This window comes from Asparagus officinalis, chromosome 7 (assembly GCF_001876935.1).
Source record: "Asparagus officinalis chromosome 7, Aspof.V1, whole genome shotgun sequence".
Taxonomy (NCBI): domain Eukaryota; kingdom Viridiplantae; phylum Streptophyta; class Magnoliopsida; order Asparagales; family Asparagaceae; genus Asparagus; species Asparagus officinalis.
Genome location: NC_033800.1, coordinates 116,530,058 through 116,541,909, shown reverse-complemented (window position 1 = coordinate 116,541,909; position 11,852 = coordinate 116,530,058). Strand labels below are relative to the sequence as shown.

At 39.9% G+C, this 11,852-nt stretch overlaps 1 pseudogene; it reads left to right on the top strand.

The window, feature by feature from the left end:
• Positions 6,708-11,852, top strand: part of LOC109847673 — a 7,059-nt pseudogene continuing 1,914 nt past the window's right edge.

Sequence of the window (11,852 nt, the reverse complement as noted above, 5' to 3'; positions counted from 1 at the left end):
CTCAGATCGCAATATTCTCTTTGTCACGTTAATATCATACATCTGACAAAATAAACTTATTGACTCTCTTTAATAGAGCGATAGGTCTTAAAAGTTGCTTCAGTCGCAACATTTCTCCCATCATGTTAATATTACACCTCTGATAAAATCCACTTATTGACTCTCTTCAAAAGAGCGATAAGTCTTCAAAGTTGCTCCGGTCGTAATATTTTTCCCGTCACGTTAACACATTCACCTCTGACAATCCAAACCACTTATTAGTCCTCTTCAATAGGATGATAAGTCTACAAAACACTGTTATGTCAACACTATACCTCTAACAGTTCCAACCCTTTTGAACTAGTTGATTCTTCTACATAAAGAATAACAAGTGTTCATATACCCATCCCCAACAGATTAAGATTTTCTAAAATTATCGCGAATGATAATAAAGAGAATTTTAAGTTGGCACTTGCGGATTTCTTTTAGTGTTTATAACAAAAAAAATATAACACAGGAAGAATTCTATTGAACGAGTCATATCCTAAGGGAGTGACGAGTACGTATCCCCGACAAGTTAAAGTTTTTTTTAGAATTATCTTAAATAATAATAAAAGAAATTCTATAAATTTGGCATTCTTCATATAATTTCATTTTTGCAAGTCGGAACACGACACATGCAATAAATAAAGAAAAGCTAAAATCACTCTTTTTATTTTACTCAAAAATATTAAGAAGTGATACAAAAACCTTGTTCTTGTCAAATAAAAAGGACAATACACAATTAAGCCCCTGGGCTAGTAAAATTGAAAGACGCGAGCCGGGACTTAATAACAGATAGCTTCTCCTCATGAGCGGCTTGTACCAGTACCTCAGCTCTCTTCTTAAGTTCGTTCTCATCCGACGTCGTTGCGATAGCTTCCTTTTGGATAAGTTCAAGATCCTGGACTGACGAACGATAGGTGGCGTAGGTCTTCACGTTTTCTAGTGTGAGCCTTTTCAAGATCTCTTCTTCTCACGCGAGCTCAGCCTCGTGTCGAGCCAACTCCACCTTGAGTCGATCAATTTCTGCACGAGATGTTTGTATGGCAGTGTTAGAAGCAACTACGGCCTGTTGCTTTTGAAAACATTGCCCCTGTAAGGATGCGATCTCGAGCTCCTTTTCAGTGATGCTCTCTTGAAGAACTTCATGTCGGCGAGTCGCTTCGGCCCTGAGATCATCGAAGGTTAACATGATTTGGGCAGCAAGATTAGCACTGTGCAACTCCTCCAAAGCCCTCAGATACTTCTCCAATTGAGAGATGCTCTCTGAATAGTGCTGAAACCAGCGAGCGTCATCAACATATCGAATGCCGCTCAAGAAAGGCATGAGTTCATCAACATATCGAATGCCGCTCAAGAAAGGCATGAGTATTGGTTTAAAAGAGTCAAATGTAGCTCGTCTGGCACCAACCTCCTCAATAGCCACCTTCATCATATCCTCCAGAGGTCGTACAAGAATCTTAAGCATGGAAGGGATGACCACTGGACTTAAAGACTTTACAGGAGATGTAATCGGAGAGCCTAAAATGGTGGACACCGGTGCAAGAACCGTTGGCGATGATCGTGAAGAAGCTGGGGAAGCCATAGAAATATCCAGTTGTGAAGGACTGGAAGGAAGAATCATGAGCGTCCCTGCATGGGCTGAACTCAGTGCACTCTCCGTTCCCGCAGACTTAAGAGAAATCATTAGCGGGGGGGATTCTTCTGGTAAAGAAGTAGTCGTTATCGGCGTTGGCTCGGGGAGAGAGGTAGCTGATGCTTGCTGTTTGGGAGACAAAGTCTTATCAGTGGCCTCGTGAGTTGGAGAACCTGCACAAAAGAGCAGTTAGCACAAAAGAAAGAAAAGTCTAGAGAAACCAGCAGGTGTAATCTTTACCAAGAGGGGAAGAAGGAACATAAGCAGACGCCTTGTCAGAAGAAGGTGGTGGCGGATCAGCCCAGCCGGTGGAATCTTCATCACCTTCACCTTCCTCCTCATTACCATCACCTTCCTCCTCATCAGCATCATCGCTACGGGAAGAGGTCCCATAGTCTAACGGTTCCTCATCATCCACAGTCGATAATCTAGGAGAACTTGTAGTGGCATCCGCTTTAGTCATAATGCCAGTCGTTGGGCTAGGAATAGCAGCCCTCGTCTGTGGCAATAACACAGAAGCAGCAGGAGATTGACTTTCATCTGCAGGAGGCCTAGTCTCTTTAACTGGAGACACTGCAAGTGACGTCTCCACAGTCGGAAGAGTAGCATATGAAGCCTGACCTGGAAATGGTGAAATGATAGGGTCCATAGTAGGAGAAGACTCCACATCCTCAATCAATGACTCATCCCCGCCCTCTTCTTCCAAAGGATGATAAGAAGAAAATTCACTAGAAAAAGCAGGACCCCTAGAGCGAAGTCCTGTGTGGAGGGGTTGATTGGCAACAACAGATTCTTGTTCCTCCTCTCTTCCAGCAGACTTGAAATCATCCGCCATTAGTTTCTGAGAAGGAGGGTCTACTAATAGTTTCCTATGAGTACGTTTCTCGTACTGTACTGCTTCTTCTTCGGTAAGAGCCCTCTTTCCAGCTGCTTTTGTTCTTGGAGTTTTAGCAGCCTTAGGGCTTGCTACTGGAGCACTCTCTGGTCCAAGATCTCCTTCTCCTTCTTCACCCTCATCTTCATAAGATAAGAACTCATTGATTCCCTTCAGACGAGATACCCTGGATCCTCTTCTGGATGAGTACATCTTCCTAATTTTCCGTAGCCCCGACAAATTCAACCTGTAATCAGGTATCTTGGAAGCTGTGTGATACCAGTTACAGAAACCTATGGAGAGGAGAGAATTAGGCGTCTTGTGAGGTAACCTAAAGGTAGCTCCAGTGCAACCTGCGGTAGAGTAGTACCAGGCCCTAGCCCCTTTGTATATGTTACCAACAATTGCAAGCTGACTCCAGGGATTCCTAATGTATAATTGATCGTATCCAAATTACCGAGCAAATCTATACGGTTGATACGGCTCAATTATACATTTATCACCTTGCCTAAGGAGAAGATAACATGGTCTAATGCTCAAGAGCCAGTGGAAGACCCCTCCATCTAAACGGGTAAAACCGTCCGGGCTAGCTATATCCTGGAACACTTGCCCATAGCCACCGCCTTCAAAGTCTGGGAAACAGCAGAATAGGTGATAATTGAGGTCTCTCGACAAGATTTGACGAACCCTCACTACATATGTGCCTTCCCAAGTAGCTCCTTCCAATCTCTGTACAAAAGGGACAAATCCTTCGTCCAAGGGAGATGGGGCACTCATCAAAAGAGGACAGTGGGATACATACCATGCCATCAAATAGGTATACGGCAGGGGAACTCGAGGGTTTGGAGTCACCAAACTCTTCTTTTCTCCAGAGCCTGTCTCTTTCACCTGAATAAATTCAAGACATAGCACCCTCAAATCGTGCTGCAGACAGCACGTCATAGCTAAAAGTAGATTTATGGGCCTCCCATGAGCCAAGAGAACAGCTGGGTAGACCACTTCTATCATCACAGCATCTATCGGCCTGGTAGGGACTATACACAGCTTTAGCCACAGCATGAGAAAGCCTGCCAACAAGGCCATGTCAGAAATAGGCACAGCAGCCTGGTGGTGGAAACTTTCAAATTCAGTCTACGCAGGGAAATCCTCTTCTAATCCCTCGTTGACATAATGGGTCGTAGTATCATTGATCAAAGCTTGGATCATCTCAGGGGTGCTCACGCTCCGACGAGACACAGCGGTAGTTTTGTGGGATAAATTCTGGAATAGATATTTAGCCCAGGATAGTTGCTTTATATCACGTCCTCGTGTCCCCATCAATTAGGTGCAGATTTGAAAATGACACATTACTTCCCATAGAGTGTCATAGACGTCAGGATGCATCTCCTTTAGAATCCTAAACTCATTTGACCCCGGGATGAACTCCTCATAGGGCAAGTCTCCAAAAGGAAGACCCGAAACGTCATACATTTCGTGGAGGGAAAACCCTAATTCCCCCACAAGTGTGAAGAATGTACACGTCTCCGGGTTGTATTTCTCCATAACAGCGAAAAAATTATAATAGTTGTAGTCAATGTCGTATCTGGTAGCCATTATAGGGCAACTGAGTCCAGATCGAGCCAATGATTCCTCTAGCTCTGTCAACACGAACCCTTGTTAGACCCTAGAGGGGGGGTGATTAGGGTCTTATGCTAATCTAATCCGATTAAATGCCAATTAAACTAATTAACAAATATATTCTTGTAAGATAGATATACAAAGAGTTATGTGCAAGAATATGTAATATACACAAGGTGATATATCCTATATGATAGAAATATATGCAAGGATATATAAATAATAAGATATATCCTAACAAAGAGATATAGACAATGTATGTGCAAGGATATAAAACTAACAAGAGGGGTAAACAAATTAACTACAAATATGATAGGGCAAAATGATCAACAAGCAATACACAATGGCGATGTAAGATATGAATATGAAAACAAGTGCGCCAATGCAATCATAAACAAAAGATATGTTTACGAGGTTCGGTCCCCACGACCTACGTCCCCGCTCCTCACCTCGAGGAGATCTCCACTATCACAACCGGGTTTTCTACGTTCACCCGAACAACGTTTACACCTCACAATACAATCACTATGCAATCACACCTCACACACTAAGTGTTGGTCCTAGCCCGTGTCCTCCTCCTCAAGTGCTCGGTTACAACCTCTCCCTAGGCACGTCAACCGACGCCACTCCTCTTGGATTCGACCCTGTCTCTCACCACACACTTCTCTCGGTGTACAAGTGTATTACAAGTGAATCCTCACAATTAAGCACAATATAATAAATGATTGTTCTCTCTAACAAGGTGAGAACTCAATTAAGCACAACTCTTAGTCACAAACCCACAACCCCAAATTATACTATGAATGTAAATACAATAAGCTCAATAGGTTGTGTGTGAACAAAGAGATAATAAAATCAACTAAACTCAATATGAACACTAGCTTAATAAAAAGATAATCAAACAATATAAAATATGAAGCTAGATTGAGTTTAGAAAACTTCTCAATAGATCAAGAGTGGAAGGAGAAGAGTTGGATGCTCAAACACCAATAGATGATCTCCTCAAGCTCTTGTGGAAGTGATTCACAAAACCAAAACACTCAAATGCTTAAAAGCTTATAAACACACTTAAACCAAACATAAACCCTTGATTAAAACTTTCTTAAACTTGTTTTTAAAACTCTCTTCATTACTTGAAAGAAAACAGCAATGGGGTATTTATACCCACTTGAAATCTCAGCCAAAAACCCAAACAAAATGACCAAAAGGACCCCAGAAAAACCAGCTCAGAAATAGCCGGAAAGATCAAATGATCGGTCGACCGGTTCGGTCGACCGAAATCTGATACATGAAAAATGAAGTCTGAAAGCTGTTTTGCTGATTTTAAAACACTGTTTAAAAATATCAAATAAATTCAGAAAAATGTAAAACTTTGGGGAATAATTGTAGCCATGATAATAAACATGCTACAGTGACTGGTTATCAGAAAGGACTTCCCAAATAAAAATATCATCATTTTGCAAGATAGTCCAAAACGCGAAAATGTAAACATGTGAATTTTGACATTTTGGCTAAACCAACTTTTGAAACTTTACAAAATGATTTTATAGACTTGAAGAAAGATGTAAACTATTATTATGAAGTCTATAAACAATGAATGTAGTATTTTATCAAAATACACATATAATGCACTAGAAACATGATTTCATTTAACTAACTAAAATTGATATTGATGAAATCATATATATGCATATGAGTATGAAACAAAAATATGTTTTCTAATTATATTCAATTGTTTTATAGTAAAACTTGAAAACTATCAAACCAAAACATATATGTATATATATAACTATATATATACAAAAACCAAAACGTGTATGTGTGTATATGATTGAGCTTAAAGTACTAACACACATAATATAATTTCCTAAACTAAATTACCCAAGCAATGATCTTGATCTTCAATAAGCTTGACTTGGTAATCTCACGGATGAAGCTTGAACTTGGATCTTGAACTTGGATCTTGAACTTTGAATAGCAAGGCTTCACCGACATTCCGCCAACCTCCTTTGGATATGATCGTTGAAGCTCTATTCCATCCATCCTCCAACAACGTTGTTTGTCTATAATAAATAAGAAAACACAAAAACTAGACAAACAACATTAGTGGTAAATTGTTTGTTAAACATCATCAAAACAAGAAGGCCAACAACCCTGTCATCCTTGCCCACCACTCTGTTCGGGAAGAATGAACCCATCCGGGGGTTCTGAATACTGAAGGAGGGAACTCCCATTTTATAGCCAAAAATCTCCGCATGAAAGTGTTGTCTATGCTAGCTGTTTCTCCAACGGGATATCTCCTTGAGAATAGACAGGGTTCCAAAGCTGACACCTGGCGGTTGTAACCTATAGTGTGTACACCTGTGTAAGTCAAAGCCCCGACAGCTACCCCATCCTGCTCCGGGACAAGGTCCCAATCCATATGTCGAGGGACGGAAGCACACTGATAATAAGCGATAGGAAACATCCTATGCATATCAGGGAGGAAGAAGCGGCGATCTCCTATTTGCCTCAACCATTTATAGTGGCCGCCAGTCATGATCTCTTTTTGGTGACGACATGGGCTTGGTAAGCTTTTTACGGGAGTCGGTTTCGAATTTGGCATCTGTCACCAAAATCCTGAGTACAGCCAGGCTTGGATTCGAGATCAGGGTAACACGGTCTTTGTCTGCATCCTGAAAAATTAGGAGTTCCTGATGCAGATTGAATTGCATATTTGAATCCACGCTACCCTCGCGCCCAAAATAGTGACGAAGAGTAAGAGGTTCGTGGGAGTAAGGCACTACAAAAGAGAAAAGTACTCAATTAGTCAACGAGGAAATAAAACAAAGGAACCTTAGTCAAACTCCTTAGAGGAGTGAGAGCTTTCGAACGCACAGTTCAAACCTGGCGTTGAATTTTATCAACGCAGAGGTCGAACTCTGCGTTAAGCTTTCGAACGCACAGTTTAAACCTGGCGTTGAATTTTATCAACGCAGAGGTCGAACTCTGCGTTAAGCTTTCGAACGCACAGTTTAAACCTGGCGTTGAATTTTATCAACGCAGAGGTCGAACTCTGCGTTAAACTTACGAACGCACAGTTCAAACCTGGCGTTGAATTTTTTTAACGCAGAGGTCAAACTCTGCGTCAAGCTTTCGAACGCACAGCTCAAACCTGGCATTAAATTTTATCAACGCAGAGGTCGAACTCTGCGTTAAGATTTCAAACGCACAGTTCAAATCTGGCGTTAAAATTTTATCAAATGCAGAGGTCAAACCCTGCGTCAAGCTTTCAAACACACAATTCAGACCTGGCGTTAAAATTTATCAACGCAAAGGTCGAACTCTGCGTTAAACTTTTTAACGCACAGCCTAGACCATGCGTCAAAACTCATTAACGCAGAAGTCGGACCCCAACATTTCAAATTCGAAACGCAAAGTCCCGACTCTGCGTTACAATATCAAAACGAGTCATCTTCCTCGTTCACAAGAACCCATCTAGGGTTTTCAGAGAACTCGCCGAAGCAAGTTTTATGGCCATGAAGGTCGATTCTTACCACCGATGAGAGAAGCCTGTGTCGACGGCGCACCAGCCAGAGTTTCATCACCTCCAGCAGCCGAGGTTGACCGAGAACTCGGAGCAGCGGTAGCGGCCGACCTTTGGCGGGAGACAGTCTTCTTTCTTGGACCCATTAAGGATGATGATCGGAGAAGATGAACAGGGTTCACCGGAGTTCAAAACGAAATCTTCGTTAAGCTTTTCGAAAGAAGACAGATAAAAAGTCGGATGACTTTTGATTTGACCCCAGCGGTCTATTTATAGACAGCTGTGAGCAGTCGAATCAGGGTGAGATTCTAGGCCCAGAATCTCGCCAAATGCGGCCTGTGCGTCTGCGTTGGTTGAGCTTCTGAACGTAGAGTTCAACTCTGCGTTTCAATTTTCAAGCATGCAAATCCACCTGTGCATTTTAAACGCCACTAAATGAATTTCTCGACGTTTAAAGCCAAGACATAGCTTTAAATAAATAGAGGGAAGCAGATGCGGCCATCAAGGTGACCAAAGCTGAGAAGAAACAGACGACTCCGCTGGGGAGTCTGTTGGATGGGTATAAACAGATTACAATCGGCAACGCTAAAACTGTCAAACGCAATTCTGCGCACAACTCATTCTTCCAAGTGGCTTAACATCCCAACGAAGATTAATAAAGCCACGAGCTGCGCACAACTCATTCTTCTAAATGGCTTAACATCCCAACAAAGAGTGATGATGATATTGCTAAAATCATCACCCCAGTTGAGCTGATCAAGAAAGGATATAAAGTGGGTCCCTCTGAGGCTGCCCTCCTGACTAAACTTAGGATAAAGCCATTCTCATATGGGCTTACGATTCTCTCTGTCTATGATAATGGATCTGTCTTAAGCCCAGAGGTGCTCAACCTCATGGAGGATGACCTCGTTGACAAGTTTGTAGTTGGTGTTGCTGTGGTTGCTTCGCTGTTCTTGACTCTCTCTTACCCAACTCTTGTAGCTGCGCTTCATATGTTCGTCAATGCCTACAAGAACGTCATTGCTGTTGCTGTTATCTCTGTTGCATCTGCTGAGAATACTGCTGCTCTTGCCTCTAAGGAAAAAGAGAAGAAGGACGAGCCTGTCAGCGAGTCTGACGATGACTTGGGATTTAGTTTGTTTGACTAAGTTCATTGTCATCAAAACTCAAAAGCTATCTTGTTTGGTTCAAGGAAACAGAATTTCAGCATTCCAACAACCAAGTTCACAATGTCTTCAAATCAGACGAAGTGAATAACCAACCAACTAAAATTTTAGGATCCAAAGTATTCCGAAAATTCGTCCCAGTCAACCGCGAACTTTCGAAAACTTTGGAGGGGGTTCTGTAGGCTGTCTAAAATCACAATAGATAGCTGATCCCCATCAAGCTTCAACAAACAAAAGCTACAAACAGAGGACTTTTCACATAGATCAAGAAGAGTTATAAATCAACGACACATCTGACAGCTAATGAAAACTCTATTCAGTAGCCTTCATAACCAACTGTGAGAGTTACAATCTGACGACTTTCACACCACATAACAAGCAAAGATCAATGAGCAGTAGCCTTTGCGATGTTGTAATAGATGAGGTTACAAGCCAACAACCTCTCCCAAACGCAGAGTCCACCTCTGCGTTTCCCAAACTCAAAACGCATACGAACTGTGCGTTCTCCAACAGACATTCAACTCTGCAACGCAGAGTTAAAACACAAAACGTACAGACTGTGCATTCTTCAGCAAACACTCAACCCTGCGTCTCAAACTCAATACACAGAGTTGAGATTCAGCACACAATCGGCCTGCGCATGCAGTCTGTGCATTTCAAATCTCTAGTAGAGATTTAACTCTGCGTCTCAAGCCTTAGGCGTAGAGTTAAGGCCTAGAACGCCAAGTTAGGCGTTTGACTTGTTCAAACACAGGTTGAACGGCCTAACAACCGTTTATCCCACGTTCTGAGGGATTCTTGCCCACATAGGAGCGGATTTAGGGGTTGGTTACACCCCTTATCCCCCTATAAATAACCGCATTACTCAACCGAGTAAAGGGTTGATCAGTCTCGGCAGCTAAACCGCACAGAGAAGGCGATTTTCCTAAAGATCAATGAACTGATCGGCAGTTAGTTAATCAAATCTCAGAGAATCCCTTCACCAACGACAGATCTACTTGGCTATTAACCGAATTTTCGGTTCTAACAACTCTGTTACAGCGTTTCAACTCGCTCTGGGTTCTTAAACTCGTTAAGAGTTCTTAATTAAACTTGCAACGCAAGTTAATTACACTAATCGATTATTCGGTTTCCAACAACTCTTTTTAGAGTTTTCAACTCGTTCTGAGTTTCTTAAACTTGTTAAGAGTTCTAAACCGAATTCATCATACAAGTCAATCGTTCTCGTGAGATAATACGGTCGGATCGTCAACGGAGAGCGAATTCGACGCAAGCATTCGAAGGAGGCACTCCATCGCTACCAAGAAGAACCTAGTTTTAAACAAAGGGGAGAATCAAATTCATTCTTCTCTCTTTTGTAATCGGAATCCAAATTGTAATCGATTTTGAGAGGAGAATCAAATTCATTCTTCTCTCTTTTGTAATCGGAATCCAAATTGTAATCGATTTTGAGAGAATACAAATCAATTTTTCTTTCATTAATCCAAATTGTAATCGATTTTGAGAGAATACAAATCAATTTTTCTTTCATTTCTTTTACATCAAATTTTTCCACAAACAGTGAGTTAAATTTTTTTTCATTGTATTTCTTTACTGGATGTCTAGCAAAAGTTTAGATTACTATATTTAATTTCACTTTGTACCCTCATTATCAATTTTCTTGAACAAATATACTTGGTAATATCGTTTATTTTATGAATTTGTAAAAAATAAATAAAAATATTATCAAATACAAAATTGAAGAAGCCCAAAATACCTCTACTTAAGCCTAAAAGAAGCCTACAAGAATCCCACGAAGACCAAAAGCCCAAAGGGAGACGAGGCAACAAGTCAATAAAGAAAATAAAATTATGTTATAAACTAATCGGTTAGAAACTAATCGATGATTTTAATTTCTTAGAGCCCAAGTTTGATCTAAGAGCTGATGTTGGCTATTGTAGGCTATAGATAGAGGTAGAAAGTGAGGGTAAGTGCATGATATAAAAATTTTTGTAAACTCTATTGTGGAGAGAAGGACCTTTAATTAGGCTTTCCATCATTATATAACTTTAGTTTCTCACTAAAAGTAAAAGATTTTTTCTTCACTTTTTAATTTTTTTATTGATGAAGATTTGCCTCACAACGAGCCAACTTTTTATAATGTAAGTTTTTATCTTTTTTTTTCTTTTTTTTCTTGCTTAGAATTGCATATTTTAGGACTTAATTTTTTTCTTTTAATTCATTCTTTCTTTTATGCTTTGTAATTTAGGATTTTCTTATTTTTTATTCTTGCTTTTTAGGAGTAAGATGAATAGCTAATTTCTTTATAATTTTTATAATTAGATAAAGCTAGTTTAAATTCTTTTTGGTTTTTGAATTACTCTCTTTCTGTGCTTAATTGTCCATGTGTAGGATAATCAAGTAGAATAAGAATTGGTCGAAAAAAATTTGATAGGCTATACTTATCTTAAATGGTTTGACAATTTATTCTTTTTTAATTCTAGAATTACTATCTAGTTATTTATTTTTGTTCATGAATGATGATATTGCTTGGATATAAATTTGATAGGTTATGCTCATTTTAAATAACTAGGTAATATATGCTTAAGACATCTTGTAATATAAGGATTAAAAAAGTATAGTTCTTAAAACTAAATAGAAATTAACTAATGAATTTAATTTTAGATTCCTAGTTTTATAATTTGATTTTCTTCTTTTAGGCTCTTTATTTGCATAAATCGACACCCAAGCAACCTCTCTACACTCTCTCTTCTCTTGCGCAATTTAAGAACCACTTCAAGACTTTCTCAAAACTTATTTGTGGGATCGACAATGGAAACAATAATGAACATGCAAAACATAGCAAGAAACAATAAAGAGGACAAAGCACAGAAGCATGAGAGTCTACCTATGTATAAAAAAGTCAAAATCATTATTGTAGTGTAGCTGTTTATGACCAAACATACTCCTACATCTTTAGTGATCTCCCAAAACTTTAGAATCATATTTCATAAACTCTAATGATAAATCCGT